At 39.8% G+C, this 16,292-nt stretch overlaps 1 protein-coding gene across 4 annotated transcripts in view; it reads right to left on the bottom strand.

The window, feature by feature from the left end:
* Positions 1-16,292, bottom strand: part of plxnb1b (plexin b1b) — a 211,665-nt gene that overhangs the window by 164,827 nt on the left and 30,546 nt on the right. The window contains exon 2 of one of the 4 annotated variants that reach the window (XM_041779107.1): positions 15,092-15,278. The exons of the other annotated variants lie outside the window; for them this stretch is intronic. The gene's annotated coding sequence lies outside the window, so the exon portion shown is untranslated. The remainder of the gene's footprint in view (positions 1-15,091; positions 15,279-16,292) is intronic. 4 annotated transcript variants of the gene reach the window in all.

The following is a 16,292-nucleotide window of genomic DNA, read 5'->3' as shown; positions in this document are numbered from 1 at the left end:
TAATCTACCTTAACTTGGTCTCCTATTCTCTAACTTCACTCAAAAACTCTTCTACAAATTACAGCCAGGATAGCTCGTTGTAATCACTGTTAATGGCTGTGTTCCCCTACTTTGTGATTTAATTAACAACAGTCTAGTGGCTCATATGGTCTAGTTTACCACATCAGTAAGAGCTGCTTTCAGATCACGATTACTGCTAGAGTATTACTCTCCCAAATTTGGTAGGTAGCTGAAAATTTAACAGTGACAGACAACATGAGACTGAAATACTTCTATTAAACATCTCTGCTGTATGCATCTGTTCTGTAATGAGCAAGCACCATGGGCTTAATTCAGGAAAACGGTTAAAGTGAAAAAAAAAAAAAAAAAAACCTCCTTAGCCGCAGTAGCATTATTCCCTCACCACAGGAGATCCAAATGACTGTCATTGTCCAGGAATGTTGCCTTAACTTGGACGAAACTTGGTTAAACCTGGAGTTCTTCCAATCCACCCACAGAGCTTTAAAAAAAACGTGCTTTTAAACTCTGCAGGCCCTCCGCCAGCAGATCCAACATTTCCTACCTCTGCCCTCTGGCTGGGATGCGTTGGGTCTTGTTTTACATTGATTCCCTCAGGTAAAAGGCTGGATTAGATGCAAAAACGTGCTCGCTCTCATTTATCTTTGACCCAGACTGTTAGCAGGGTGAGGCCTGAGATGAGCAGCATGAAGATGATGTAGAAGCTGGAAATGCTAAGAGCAGTTTGGAGGAATTGTGGGAGAAGATTGATGGGCTGATAGTATTGACATGACAGGAACAGGAAGGATTGCTGCCTTTTTTCTAATGTTTGCTCCCTTCAGTGAGTTTCCTTTTCAAGGATTAAAGTCAGCTTGAATCACACAATGCTTCATCAGATTGAGCAAACAGAGAGGAGTTATCACAGAGCACCTTTACTTTGACATTGTTAGCTCAGTTTTAAGCCAATGGCACTTCAGCTGCAGAGCCGATTGGAAAAAAAAAAAACCTTACGTAAGAGCTGTTAAGGGGTTGACTTGATTCCGGATGCATTCAAGCCTCAATGGCTCCAATTGAGGCCATGAAAAGAGACTGTGCCAAATTCAGCCAGCTCCTCATTGTTAGAAAATGTACAGTGACTCAACTGGTGACATAGCTTGTTCGCACGACCTCCAAATCCTATTATGGAGGGACATCACACCCAGGAGTCCTTTCACAACACATCCATGGCTCCGAATGCACATGGACCCTACGACATTGCCGAGAGGGAACCAACTCAGATCAGGCCAGATTAACCAGGGAAGAAAAATATTACTGCCAAGGCACGGCTCAGAAAAGGGGGCAGATTTTCTGCAAAAGGAGACATGTCTTTTAAAAAAGCTCTAACAGACACAGACAGGGTTCTTAAGAGAAAACAGGCTTAAATCAACATTTCTAGGAAGTCTAGGGGCAACCAAAAATGTTTTTTTTTTCCAGGGTCCACACTGATACCAATTATTATTCATGATGTATTGCTTTTGAGACTGAGAACCAATATCTGCAAGCCATATAAATTTATCATGTGGTGTGTCAATCGAAAAAATGCATGATCAATTGCGAAAAAAGCAAGCAAGTGCTTGTACAGTGATGCTCTGTGCCCACTGTGTCAGTGGCACCCAGGCCTCAGTGTTGATTGGCTAGTGCTTGTGTGACACTAAGCCAATCAGATAGCGTTGTTGGCAGATGTTAGGTGAGACTGTGGAGACTGAAAACAAAGACAAACCTCACAGCAGAGCCAAAGAAATGCCCTTTTTCGTTGATCAATTTATCAGCAATTAGTAAAATAAAACACTGATATAGATAACTGGACAAATGCCTAATATCAGCCCCGCTAATTGGCTGGGTCAATAATCAATGGATCCCTACTAAAGTCCTTACAGTAGGCTTTAGCTCAAGTAGTTCAGAATCAAGATTTGCCACAAGACGTGTTGAAACTAGGGTGCCAGTTTAGCTCAGTTGGAAGAGCAGGCGCCCAAAACAGAGGCAAGACTTAGATGCACTGGTCACGGCATTGATTACTGGACTCACCATTGTTTGGTGCATATCTTTCCCTCTCCCTATATTTTCTGTCTCTCTTCAGCTGTCCTATCAGAATAAAGGAAAAAAGCCCAAAAAATGATTTAAAAAAAAAAAAAAAAAGCTTACAAAGCTGCAAATAGGGGAGCCCAAAGTCCATCCTGCTACTATGGATGATTTAAAATCACTTTTCAAGATGCTAAGAATGCTGTGCTTCATTATCTACACATCTATGTGCAGCTAAGAGGAGATTTTTATTGCCTTTGCACCTCATCTCACTGGCCCCAACTTGCATCCATCTGTAAGGTAAGTCATAACAGACCTTTTGTTGACTTTATTCTGATGATTTTCACCTTTTATTGAGGAAAACTGTAAACAAACTGCTGCGCCAGGTAAAGAAGTTCAGTTTTTTAAGCTGGCGTCATATAGCTGATATGACACTCTGTCCCGTATCTGGGCACAGTTGCATTCACATCTCATCCCAACTGTGCCAGAGTCCACCTGAATTGTGCCTGTTGAAACTCATGATGTGGCCTCTCTTTCTAAAAAACTGAATTGCAGGAAACACCATCCTCCAGTCTGATTTGAGCTTTAACGGCTCAGTTCACAGAGCTGCACCTGTCCCCTGCTGACTTCTAAAACAGCCGTGCTGCATCTCAGATCTTTGGTCTGAACTGGTCCTTAGCATCCATCCTTGGCTTGGCACTGATGGTGAACTTGGCAAAGATGATGGCACCATGATGTTTGGATATTTTTTTATTTTGCCTGCTGGGAAGAGCTTAAACAAGTAAATATCCCAAACACATCAAAAACTTGTCTCTTCACGGGAGGAAATGACACAGCACCACCAAAACCAACAGTGCCACCATTCCTGAGGTTGTTAAGCTGTCGGCCTTAAAACTAGCCTTGACAGTGTGCCTTGTGCTGCAGCCGCTCTGTAATTAAATACCAGAAATTTCAGCTTTTTCCCTCTCTGCTCCTTGGAAAATATATACGAGGTCTAAATTCAACTCACGCCCTGCCCTCTCAGGCTTGTTGGCAGGACTAAAGTCTTCCAGCTTCATTCCTCTACCCACATCTGGTCACTCAACCTCAGACTGAATGAAGGTTATACCAACAATTCCCAGCAGGAATAAGTCCGAAGAAGCAGCCTTGGTGACGAAGCGGAGCTAAAAATGTGTTGTGGTTAAATAGGTAAATGTGTTACTGAATCCAGAAGCAGTAACAGCAGCAGCTACTCAGTGTAAGCTCAAGGATTAATCTCTTAACTTTGTAGTGAACTAATGAGAGACTGGGCGTCTATCTCTAAGCCTTAATGAGATAGAGGATGAGCGTTTTCCAGCGACAGCTTGGTCATTAAGTCTAATTGTGTTCTCACACTGAACATGACAACCACGGCGCTGTCTCTATAGCCAATTCATTCATTTGCAGTTTGTTTTCTAATGGCATGCAAAAAGGGATAAACTCATCATCGTAATCTGACAACAACACATGGAATGTGTGCCAATTCCCCCAACTCGTATTAGTCATGATTGATTTTTAAAGTCTGTGGGGGAAACATGCTACGGTCATCAGCTTTCCTCGTCTGTCAGCTTTAATTACCAACGCCATTCTCCCCGTCCACTCTCTGTGTGGCTTTAACTCTAGAGAAGAGAAATATAATGATGAATTCAATGTTTCAACACTCAGCACTTCAATATAATAACAATGCACTCTTAATTACTGAGTATAGAAAAGGCTGGAGCTGTCAGCAAAAATTAAAAGTTAAATGTATTTTCCCCTTATTGGATGCTTGACTTGGTCTCGTTCTTGTTTCAACATGAAGATGGCAGAGTTTCTGAATATGTGGAACTTCTGCAACAACAATGATAAATGCTGCGAACAAGACTTGAATGGTGAAGCATGTCTGTGTTCTGGGAAACTTTTGGACCAATCAGAGAAGTTTATGACATCCACTGAAGTATGCAGACACAAACTGGCCGCTGTCTCACACCAGCGAGTCATGCATGTGTCACATAAACTCGGAGATCTGCATAGGTTCACCTGTGCGACATAGTGCCATAAATCAGGACAAGTGCCTGTAAACATCAGTGCATTGACTTCTCTTCCTCTGTGATGTTCATGCCTCTCACCATGCATGTTACATTATAAGAACAGCAAAACAAGTGCATTGTGCCACACAAATAACCATCCGTGTGAAACAGCACACTGTGCAACCCACGGGGCAATGTCCAAGCTGACACCATGGGTATATATGGGTATGCCTGATTTACATGTCTTCTTCACTTTGATGAGTGCAATTAAAATATGCATTCAACTGGATTTGAAACTAGTCACCAAACAACATTCCAAGTTATAAACATTGCATTCAATTCCTTTACGAGAAAAGTTACAAAAGACATGAGTTTTTTGCTTTCAGTCACAGTTAATCTAAATAAAAACAGATGGAATCAGTCGAAGGCTACACGGAGGTACAAGGATTATCGCTGTTGTCTTACAGCAAGAAGGTCCCTGGTTCGCCTTCCAGCCAGGGCCTTTCTGTGCCGCATTTGCAGGTTCTCCCTGTGCCTTCGTGGGTTCTCTCCGGGTACTCCGGCTTCCTCCCACCATTAGGTTTATTGGTGACTCTAAATTGGCCGTAGGTGTGAATGTAAGTCTGTCTCTACATTTCAGCCCTGCGACTGACTGGCGACTGGTCCAGGGTGTACCCTGCCTCTCGCCCAATGGCAGCTGGGATAGCCTCCAGCACCCCTGTGACCCCCGACCAATTAAGCGTTATAGAATAAGGAAGTTCCTAAGCGTCTATTTCCTTATTCGGCTAAACGCTCATTTTTATTTCGTTTATCCGACTGGTCTGAAGAGGAGAAAATCCCTAGAAAACAGTCAAATTCCTCACAGGGTCACTTAGTCAGCGGGTGTGCTGTAGCCTGATATACTGTCTACAGCGTGGCCAGCATTAAAAGCTAGCTCCACCCACCTTCATTTTCTCTTTGCAGATTAATATCATGCTTTGATATTTGGCCTCTTTTCACTTCGGGTGAGTAGTTATACATGAGCTCAACCCTCGACAGCCTACGTACCACTTTATTTCCATTTACTACTTTAGAAAACTGTCGTACTGCGGTCTTCTCCTGTGCCGGCTAATTTCATTCACGATTTCAACTGTTTGACCGATTAATCACATGCATCCCTAGAGAATGGATGGATGGAATCAGTCAAAGAAATGCATCTCCAATCTTGCTAGTTAGCCTAGCAGTCTTATCTAAGGTTCGCTCATGGCCAGATGGGGTTTTATCTGATTGATAACAGCTTTAAATGCATCACCAATGAATGTAAGGGCCTATCGAACAGATTCAGGTGTCCTCACACCCATTCTGAATGCATTGTGTGTGGATTGTTTGTGTGTTTTTTTTCGCTAACAGAAGCCACTTGCAAATAAATCATTGCAGGACCACAAGAAAGTTCATTATTATTATCTAAGATTTTGTTCTAAGCTTTTAGGTTATTTGTAAGGGTTCTGTGGCCCAGTAACAGTCCCAGTCCTTTCAGACAGGAAATGTGACAAAGGTTAATCCCATGGTTGAAATGAAGGGGTCAATGCACATCATCTGACCTTGCTCTGCAGCATCCTGACTACAACAGAACAAATAATTAGGTTTGATGGATGGATCGAATCAATAAAGATGAGGTTTGAGTTTAAAGTACGTAGAAAAATCAAACTGTGACTCAAAGGTAGCAGGTGGATGCAGAAAGACTTTCCAGGGGAAAGGGAACGGGTTTAGACGTGCCACCAACAGGAAGTGTTTGAAAGACTGAAAGTAAAACTGTGTTTGTGTAGATAAACTGCTGTGACAAATCTGAATGTCAGATGTGATAATAAAGGTCTAACCCTGACTCACTTGCCTCTCATAAACTCAGAGGTTAGTTAAAGACATTTCCTGTGACATGGAGGTATAGATAGAGAAAGTCACAGTGCTTCTAGTTGGTATCCCTGCTTCCATCCTCTCCGCCTCATGTTTTTAACTCTTACACCTCAGGCTCAGTAAGCTAGTGTGTCACAACTGTCAGCCACTTTCACACATCTGCAGCTCACACAAAACCAAAGACCACAGCGCTCGGAGTCAACCTGTTTCCTGGGCGGCAGGCACCGGGTTCGTGTGGCTCGCAGCCATTAACAATCAATTTGCTGAAGAGGATGTCATGCTTAAATTATCCAACAGCAGCAAAAAAGAAATCTTCACCTGCAGCACCAAAAGGCCGAGCTGCAAAAAAATCTAAGAGAAATTCAAGCAAAGCAGAGCAGCAAATGGAGTGTGAACTTGTTCTTTTGCTCTCAGATTACGCTGGATAATGAATTGGATATGCAGCGGCAGCAGCTGAAGCCCAGAGGCAATCGATGGGGAAGCCCACCCCCCTCCGCCACTGTGTCAGACCCATGACGTGGACAGTATTTACTCAGTTTGTAAAACAGGCCAGACCCTCTCCAATAAATCAGCTCAAGAACATCTGAGTGAAAAGAGAACTCTATAATTTACAAAACTGTTTAAATGTTCATGCAAGGTCCAGCTTTTTTTTAGTTTCCAGTTCCAAAAAGCAGTCCTCTTGCCAAAATTTGATAACAATAAAATCAATCAGTGCAGTCGAGTTTTATGCACCAATAAAATTTAATCTGATATTGGTCCCCCAACTGTCTGAGACACCTGTGCAGGTGGTCGATGAAGACTTCTGTTCATAGACATTAATTCTAAGGCATTTTTACCAGCGTTTTGTCTCTTTTATTTTTAACAAACTGATAGATAATGATTTTAAAATGACATTGTTTTACCCTTACATTGGTATTGTAAAGCAAAGAATCTAGATCCAGATCATTTGGCTCAGCTCAGTAGATCTGGTTGTTTGGCTCTCAAATGGCTCTTCATTTGGTGCAAGTTTGTTTTTTTAAATGTGGATTCAATAATAATAATCTGTGCAATAAACCATATTCATATGTACAATCTGTACACATCTATATATATATAATTATTATTATGTATGTATGTGTATATTGGTGTAAATATAAGTGTCTCCCTATATCCAATCCGTAATATATTCAACATGTACATAACAGCTGTAAATAGTATTTATAATTGATTTGATTTGTAAGTTATATTTCTATATTTCCTTTTTTGTTCTATATTTCCATTTATCAATTGTGTGCTTTGTTTACTCCATTTTCGCTGCTGTAAATTTGGAATTTCCCCTTGTGGGACTAATAAAGGAATATCTTATCTTATTAACTATAAAGAATGGAGGAAAGGACACTGGTACTCAAACAGTAGATAGCTACCACTGCTAACATGAAAGAGCCATTTTGTAGCTCAGGCTCATTCATGATGAGCTCATTAAAGTGATTCCCAGGAATTCCTCATTGTGTTCTGGAATTCCCCCTGTACTTCAAACTTTATAGATAAATGAGAATCCCCAAATACAAGACATTATCTAAGCTCCACCCCCTTGGTTACTGCTGCCTTGCCTGTCAAGATGTCACACTCATCATGTCCATATATGGATTTTTCAGCTTTCTGAGAGTAAAAATGTAAAATTTCTTCATTCTTAAGTTACTTTTATGTCACAAAAGTAGTGAATATTCAGGCAAAAAAAAAAGTTTTTGAAAAGTAATGGAGAAATGACAGCAGGCAGGAGGTTTTTCTTTTTTTTTCTTTTTTTTAAGGCCTCGGTCCAAAGCCTGGACAAGCCAGGTTATGTTATGCCAACGGCAGGAAGTGATGTAACTTCTTGTTATAAGGAGTTCAAAGTAAACGTGACTTTAACCCTTTACCTACTGAGCCGGCGCTGTGTTTTATATGTCCCCAGTATTATTACCATAACTCTGTCGAAGTCTGTCTGGTCAGAAAACTTCCAATAGCGTTGGAAAGCTGAGAATTGTGGGCATGTGCACATATATAGTTCATTACAGTACTACTAACCCTAACCCAACCATATGACGTGGGCATTCATAGCAAAACACCATAGGTATCCTGAGACTGCTACACGGATTCTCAACACTGTAACTCCTCAAAAGTTTGCTCAATCTAAAAAATTTCAATGCTGACAGAGAGCTGAGAATCTGTGCTTTCCGGCAATATATGATGTGTGGTATATATATTACGGTAATATTGAACAGCACCGCAAAAATGGCAGCTTTGGCAGAAGACGAGTGAGAAAGGAGAGTGAAGGAAGAGAGTAAAAGGAGAGCGAGCAAGAGTGGAGTTTTGTTTTAAAAAAAAAAAAAACCTTAGATAGTGGCATTTGTGCGTGTCTGTCATGTGCAATAACAATATGTTACTTGAGAATGTTGAGAATGCATTTTTCCACCTTTATTTGCACTAATTTTCGCCTATGTATATAGTTATCTTTTACACTGTGTTTTGCACACCCAGAGTCCTAGACTCATAAAATGACTGATGATTGTTCTAATCATGTATAGGTTCACATTTCAAATGTCAAATCAAAACTTCAAAATTTCAAAGCAAAATTTCTTCTCATAAAAGCCATGAAAAACAAATCTGTTTTTGTGTTTCTCTTCTTTTAAACTGCTGACAATTCCATATAATGTGCAATAATCATTAACCAGATGTTGAAAAGTCAAGTTCAAGTACTCCTGGGAAAAGGGACCAAAGCTCTCAGACTTAGGGCATTTCCTGACTATTTTACAGCCATAATAACAAAATATGTCCAAATCGCCATTTTTAGACTCAGTAGATAAAGGGTTAAGAAAAAATTTTCCTCCATCCCTATTGGCCGTCTCCCACTACCCAAAACATTCTTGATCACATGACATTATCACTCCACCCACTCGCTCGGTTGTTCAAAAAGTATTACATACCTAACACACAATGGTTTAGCCTTGCTTGATGCAGCCTTTCCTTGGTGGCAGAATAAAAAAAAATAGTTTGGCTAAAGAGATTTGGATTTACACTTGTAGCCTTCCTCAGGCAGTTCTGGTCCTTTTCCAGGAGTGCAGCACATGTGTGAAAGGAGCTTACGACAGTTTGCATTCTTTATCCATTTGCAGACACCATTTTCAGGCTTTTCTCACCAATGCTTCCTTATTGGCTCGTAGACAATTTTGTACTTTCCTCACCGTTACATTACATAGAAGAGTGTGGGACTGACATTAGGATTGGTCGGGATTCATTTAACCCTTAGGTAGCTTTTAAATTTTGCATCCTAAAAAGCCAGGACAAAAATGTGCACTCTGAAAAACATTCATTAAAACACAATCCCAGAATATCCTTCCCAGAAATCTTTTTGATTCACTCTTTTAATCAACTTTTGTCCTGATCAAGATTTGGATATAACCCTTTAATTGCCAGTTTGTCTGCCAGAAGTCACTTATATTTCATGAAAAAAACTGAAAAAAATTACTGTGGTGCATTAAAGTGGAGTCAGATTTAAAATTTTAAAACAAAATTGTAAAAACAAAGCCACTCATGGACAAAAATCTTTTTGCTTAAATCTTTCTTAAAAGCCCTTTTGAAGACATGGTGTCGCTGTTTGACATTAAAAATTACATAAAATAGGATATATATTGGGGGCTGGGGTACTTTACTGAATGACAGACTTGTAGATGTAAAAGATTCATAAGAAAATTGATTTTTGTACGATTACTTTTAGTGTCCTATTCAAATGTACTACACTCCAAATATCTCACTGACTCCCATTATAACTGCATTGTTTAATCTCTCTGCCATAACAGAATAAAACCATGCATTCTGTAATGTCAGTGATTCTTTTTGAAGAAAAACATTAAAATATTTATTTTTTTGTGTATACACCAATACAGTGCTATTCATTTATTTGAAGTATTATCAGGATTACTAAAGCCAGTAAAGTTACAAGTACAGAAGAGCAAGGTTTGATGCACTGGTAAAAGTCATTTCAATATTTAGACTTTTCCCCAGTTACCTGCCAAAGTGAGACACCTGGGCAAGTGTGTGATGAAGACTTCAGTTCATTCAGAATTTTTGCACAGGACGCCTGGTTGTCTCTAAGCCTACAGACAGACTCTAAGATATTTAGTCCATAGATTGTTTGCAATCATGTGATCCCTCATACCTGATAATGTTCAGGAAGTGAGGAACAGCTGTTGGGAACGATTGGGAATGGAAGAAAGTTAGTACTTTAAAGCTCTAAATGGACCTGTAGGCTGCAATTATCAGAGCATTTCCACACACATACATAAGCAATGACCCCTACACTTCACTTTTTTTTTTTCCAGTTCAACAGATTTATCTGGCGTGGAGGTGACTGATATCGCAAATGTCTCAGTCCTGCAGACCTCCTAGCGTCTAGCATCATCGAGTTTTCAGGAGTCTTTTACTGAGCCAAGAGGCCCTTTTAATGTTTTAGTAAGTTCTTATTTTGCCACAAACATAAAGAAATTTTAATACACTATCAACCAAATAAACCTTGTTGATTATGCAATATGCTGTTCATAAACAAGCCCATTCTAGGAATCAGCTCTTTAATATGAGCCACGGTAGCAAGTGTCCTTTGTTGTTATTTAACCCATATTTAAAACGCCAAACTGGTAAAAAAGAAAGAGGCATTTGGAAGCCAAACAACCAGGTCTACCAGGAGCCATATCATCTGGTTCTCTTAAAGTCCCTGTAAAGTGAAATCCAAACTCTGTGTCTAAACACACCAAATATGTTGGAATAAGGTTACTGTACATGTGTGAAAACACTGAGATCTATGCTGACTGAATTTTGGTTTTAGACCCTTAGAAAGTTGTTCATATCTGTCTTGGCTTGGTTCAATTTGGGCAGGGCAACTATATGAGCCCATGACATCACCAGTCTTGATAGGGAATTATCCCGCCCCTTTAGCGCTACAATGATATAAATTCACTAGGCAGTTCATCTCAGCACGGTCTGTTGTTAGCTGATGTCACTGCCATCATTAAAAGTTAACAGCCAGTGCTGTGTTTTTATTCGCTGAGGTAAATTTCCCACATCTATCAGCCAGAGTAAACGTATCATAACAGAGATTTGTGCCAGAAAACAGTAAATCTGATCCCCAAATTCTGTCTCTCTGCTCTGACAGAGCCAGGCAGCTGAGCTCTGTTCAGAAGCATTTTTAAACTGACACATTTTTCATTATTTTAGAGCATAATTGCATAAACTAAGAGCTGTTTCTAATGACTGAAATTTGGCCTGGTGGTTCATAATAAAGGCTTGACATAACCATTTATTATCACTTTATGAGGACTTTAAAAGTGATGGGTTACCCATCGTAATGAGGAAGGATGGATGGAGTCTGTTGAGGAAAAACACGTCCAAGATCAGAGTTTAATGAGCTAAACTATGACAACCTGTACAGAACCAAACTGGACCGCTTTGTGAAAACAAACCATGCATGATTGTTGTGTGGCATCATTCATCTAGGCTTCAGATCAAGGCTTTTAATCCGTGCCTGCTGCCGTTTTTCTGTGAGATTTTTTACAGTCATTTTTGCCTGAATATGTTCCTACTTTTTGGACACAAAACTAGCTTAAAAATTATGAATATTTTTATTTTTGCAATCTGAATTCTTAGCAGTTGTAAACAGCTCAAGCCTTTTGAAGCATTTCTCTATGCAGAAATCACTTCTTGCCCCCATCAGGAGTCCTCTGCTGCTGCATGACGTCTGCAGAGAACCTCTATCTGTTTAAGAGCAGATGATGCATTTACTAAAACTACAGTACAAAATTCTTCTGGAAACCTATCATGATGACTAACATTTCTTGAAGCCAAATGCTGTGGTTCGTTTGTTGGCGGTAGGCTTCTGTAATAACACTCACTAAAACACTAACACTGTGGTCGAAAAGAGGTCACTGCCTTTCTGATCGACCTCCACCGTGTAGGGGATGGGGTCACGGGGTCGGTGGAGTAATCAGTTTGTAGTCCATGATCAATACGCAGAGGACCGAATCTATGGTCTGATGATGTCATCAGCATGTTCCAGATCAAACAAACAGACCGCTGGTCTTTGCGGTTTGGAGGGAACATTTTTATTCAACGTCAGTCAATCAGGAGATTTAACAATTACTCCGATTTTTTTAGCTCACTAAGTCCCTCTGGGTAAAAGCATCCGATAAACAGAATCTGATGTTGATTGAGAGCTTTTGGCATGATTTTATCAAAATCAGTCTCTCTTGTTTCTCAGGTAGAGTATGAAAAGTAAAACGATATCTGTGGGCAGTGATTTGAGAGTGTTTCTGTTGCATTAATTTTCCCAAAGCTCGGCCGTGTTCTCTCATCGTGACAAACAAGTGATTTTGTTTTGAGCTCACAGATTAAAACACTTCTCCCTGAGCCAAACCCATCATCCCCTGTGCCTGGATGGTAGGAGAGTGTTTTTAATGTGAGTGAGCTGTTGAATATGGGGGTCCTGACACCGTTTTCCTGCTTCATAAATTCACTCTGTCTGGATCCCACTGAGACATCCATGCTGAAAATATGCACTTCAAAGTGTTCGGGCTGTTTATTACTCAGACTTTGTGTGATCCTCCACGCTGAATTCATTTTAGAGAAAGGCTGAGACAGTTTAGGGGAAATTCTGTGCAACTATATTACATCACATTCATTTATTAGCTCAAGTTATAAAAGTTTTAGTTTTTGCATAAACCAGTGAGAGCTGGCAGGTGATAAAAGACGACAATTCTGGGATTGTTCAGAGGCTTCACAGAAGCTGTAACTTGTAGAACAGGCAGTTTTACGGCTCTACATACCTCATCTGGTATGAGCTACCACATGGATGTGTACAGCAGTTTCTTTTAAAAGTGTTTCACATCAAAAGTGAATGTTTTTAATGCAGGTGCTTACATCCAAGATGAACTTAAATGAATTGGGAAGCTTTTGATCACATAGTTTGGATCAAGTATCCAGGCCAAAGTTTAAGCTTTGGTGGATGTGAGCAAATGCTTGAAAGATGCTGAAGAATCTCACAAAGTTGGAATCACGGGCTGCATAATAACAACCATGCCTTAAACATGCATTATTCTAGAGGCCAGCAGCAGGTATTTAGACTCGTTTTAAAGAGAAATTAATCTTTATGGAAGAGGATTAAAGTTACCCTGAACATAAAACATTTTAATACAGGTATTAGAGTCTCAATCTCTAGTTTCAAGCATTCTTCATTAACAGTATTATATCATAGTGTTACATGATTTAAAAAAGAGATGATGCATTCAAATGCATATTCAGGTGTTAAAACCCCCTTCTCCCCTAAAAAAAATGTACAGGTCACAACTTGTCCATGAGAGCGCTTTGGAGTTGTTGGATTGTGTATTTGATGAGTTTGATGAGGGAAAGCCAGAATTACCATAAGAATCCATTGTGTTGGCAGAGCAGCTCCCATTTCAGACCCACCAATCTAAAAACAGCTTGCTCCGACAACTAAATGTAACAAACCTATCAGTAAGACTATAGGGATTATGGCAATGGGCGAATTTGCCAAAATGTTGAAGTATCCCTTTAAGCTGCTACCAACTATAGCACATTTCTTAATGCCAGCAGTCACAATATAAGCATTTGAGAAAAATAACATCTACAGACTTTTATTTTAAAGAACCTGATGGAAAAAGCATGTTTATTGTTGATTTAGCTTAGCTAAACTTAGCTTAACTATAACTTAGCACCTATGCCCATGTCAAAATGACAGTTTTACAGCAAAAAAAAAAGCATGTTCAAAGCCTTGTTCAGAAAATAATTTCGGTTTAAATAGTCCATGCCTCTTTCAGCACACACTGTACAGGGGGTGATTTTTATAATTAGCCTGTGTTGTTTTGAATAAGGATGTCGATGCATGTATTATTAGCAGCATAACTAATATTACTGCAAGCAGGCGGAGGCTATCAACCAACTCAGCTCCACCTCTTCATCTAGGCTGATCTGAAGTCAGTTTGAGGCAGTTTTGTTGATATAGCGGTCTCCACAGACTCTAAATCCCCCTTCAGTTACTGAATGACTGATATTACTTAGGCTTCATCAAATTTTCTAGAGACTATGCTTGCAGTTTGATAAGCACTCTTCATTTTTGCAGCTCAAAACATGGATGCTTACGTCTCTTGTTATGTCACAGTTAATCTCAGTATATACTATGCTATAGTTTAATCATCCTTTCGAACTCTACTGCAAGGTAGGAACAGCTTCAAAAACACAATCGGCACAGAAAAACTAAAGACATAAAAAGTCTGTTAAGCCTTTAAACAAAAAGCAAACAGTTTTTCACAACAAGAGTAGAAAATGAGCAGATGACTTTAAAATAACCTCATTCTAAAAAAAGAAAAACAGATCTGGTTTTGGCACGTGATAATGACCAATCAGTCAGAGCTACTGCAGTGGAAACAATGCCTAATGTGTTTCTGTAAAACACGGCAGTAATGGCAGAGGAGGAGGGCTAGTTTGTGCTGTAAAACTTTTACGGCTCTCTTGGCTGATTATCTCTCCTGCTGAGCCACACATGAGGTAAACCACCAGCATTTTACTGCCCTGCTCTTTGTCTACATTCAGACAGAATAAATGAGGGGAGGCATAGTTAGGTGCATTTAAAAAAGGTTATTTTTCCTGTTTGTGCCAGATGATTATAGCAACATTAATTATATTCTTATAGCAGCAGCAGTGTGTGTTTGGTTTCCACTGTTGGACTTAGCCTGAAGGAATCATTTTATTGCTTCTGCTGATTTATTAAACATTTAACACTAAACTGATGCCAAACGGCTGTAATGCCCAGGTTATACAGAAAAATATCACATTGCTTATAGTGATTATTATCTTGCCTGAGGGCTTTCATTTTTCTTCAGTTGGAGGATTTATCTTTGCTTACTCTTACTGAAACATCAGAGATACTAAAAGTAATATTCAGCTGCTCTCTGCATCTTACATACAGTACTGAAAAATTTTAGGCATGTTTGCACCAAAAATTACATCTGAAGTGAGGTGTGGCAAATAAGCTGTCTAAGGGTGGAAAGTAGGATTGACACAACCCTGATCATGCTCTGTATGTCCTTGCATATTACCAGAGGCATGGAGGAATAATCTGTTCCAAAAGTTGTAAAGTCCACACATTTAGGGAGGTGTAAGGGTAGGGGTGTCATTCAGGCAGGGAAGCAAGGTTGCCACGAGCCCTTGGTCAAGCCGTAGATGTCCCAAGGGCCCAAAAACTGCCAACGTTCTCCAGGTGAAGTACCAAGAAATGCCGTCAAGCTGGAATGGGAGAAAAAATCGATACAGCATAGTACCACGATATTTTGTCTGGTGATATATTGTATCGTCTTGCTCACCAAGTATCGATTCTTTTCAAATTAATTGCTAAATTGAAGTGAAGTCCATGATAATGGAAATATAAAATAAATTATTTGCACAATTGTTTGTCCAGTGAGGTCGGCAGAGGTGTCGTCATAGAGCAGAAGAAGGGTATTACAACAAACATGGCAGCACCAGGGGAAGGACATTAGGAATGCAAGCAGGGTACGAATGAGATGGACATGACAGATGAGGTTTGCAAGAAGTGCTACATGAAAATAAAATACTGTGGAGATACCACAAACATGAGGGCAAGACTAATGCTAAACCAGCTCAGCAGTTGAAAATACGGTATAGATTGCAATAGATGGTATTGCAATACTCACTGTAATGCAAAGTGTTTAAACCACAATAATATTGAATCGTGAACCAAGTATTGTACTAAGATCATATCGTGGGGCAACTAGTGATTCCCAGCCCTAGTGTCTACACGTGTTAAGCTTGACTCTGGCTTTCCTCACCTCTCTCCAGCCCCAGGTTGTGGCACGTGATGAATCCTTAGCAACCTACACACCCAAAACTTATACACATGACTGCACATCTGTTTTTTACTCCACTGTATTTTCATTTAAATTGGCTAAAGTTGAAAAGGGTTGTTTTCAACAACAATGCAATTTTTCCTATATTGTGCGATATTTAGAATTCAGAGGATATCTTTGCTGCCAAAAGTCTAATAAAAATGTTAATAATGTTGAGGCTTTTAAGTCTATTTCAGATTCTAGTTTTATCATCTTTCTAAATGGTAAAAAGCTGCTTGGGTGGGTGACTTGTGTACGTTAATGACTTTACGCCGTCTTTACCATAAAGTTAATGAGCCTGAAAATGGCACCTGCATATTAAACAGGTTCTATCTACTCTATAGTGCTGTTATATCACCTTATACCCTGAAGCTGCAGCACTATGCTTTCACTGTAA

Source organism: Cheilinus undulatus, linkage group 3 (genome assembly GCF_018320785.1).
Source record: "Cheilinus undulatus linkage group 3, ASM1832078v1, whole genome shotgun sequence".
NCBI classification, from domain to species: Eukaryota; Metazoa; Chordata; class Actinopteri; order Labriformes; family Labridae; genus Cheilinus; species Cheilinus undulatus.
This window is presented reverse-complemented; position numbering and strand designations above follow the sequence as displayed.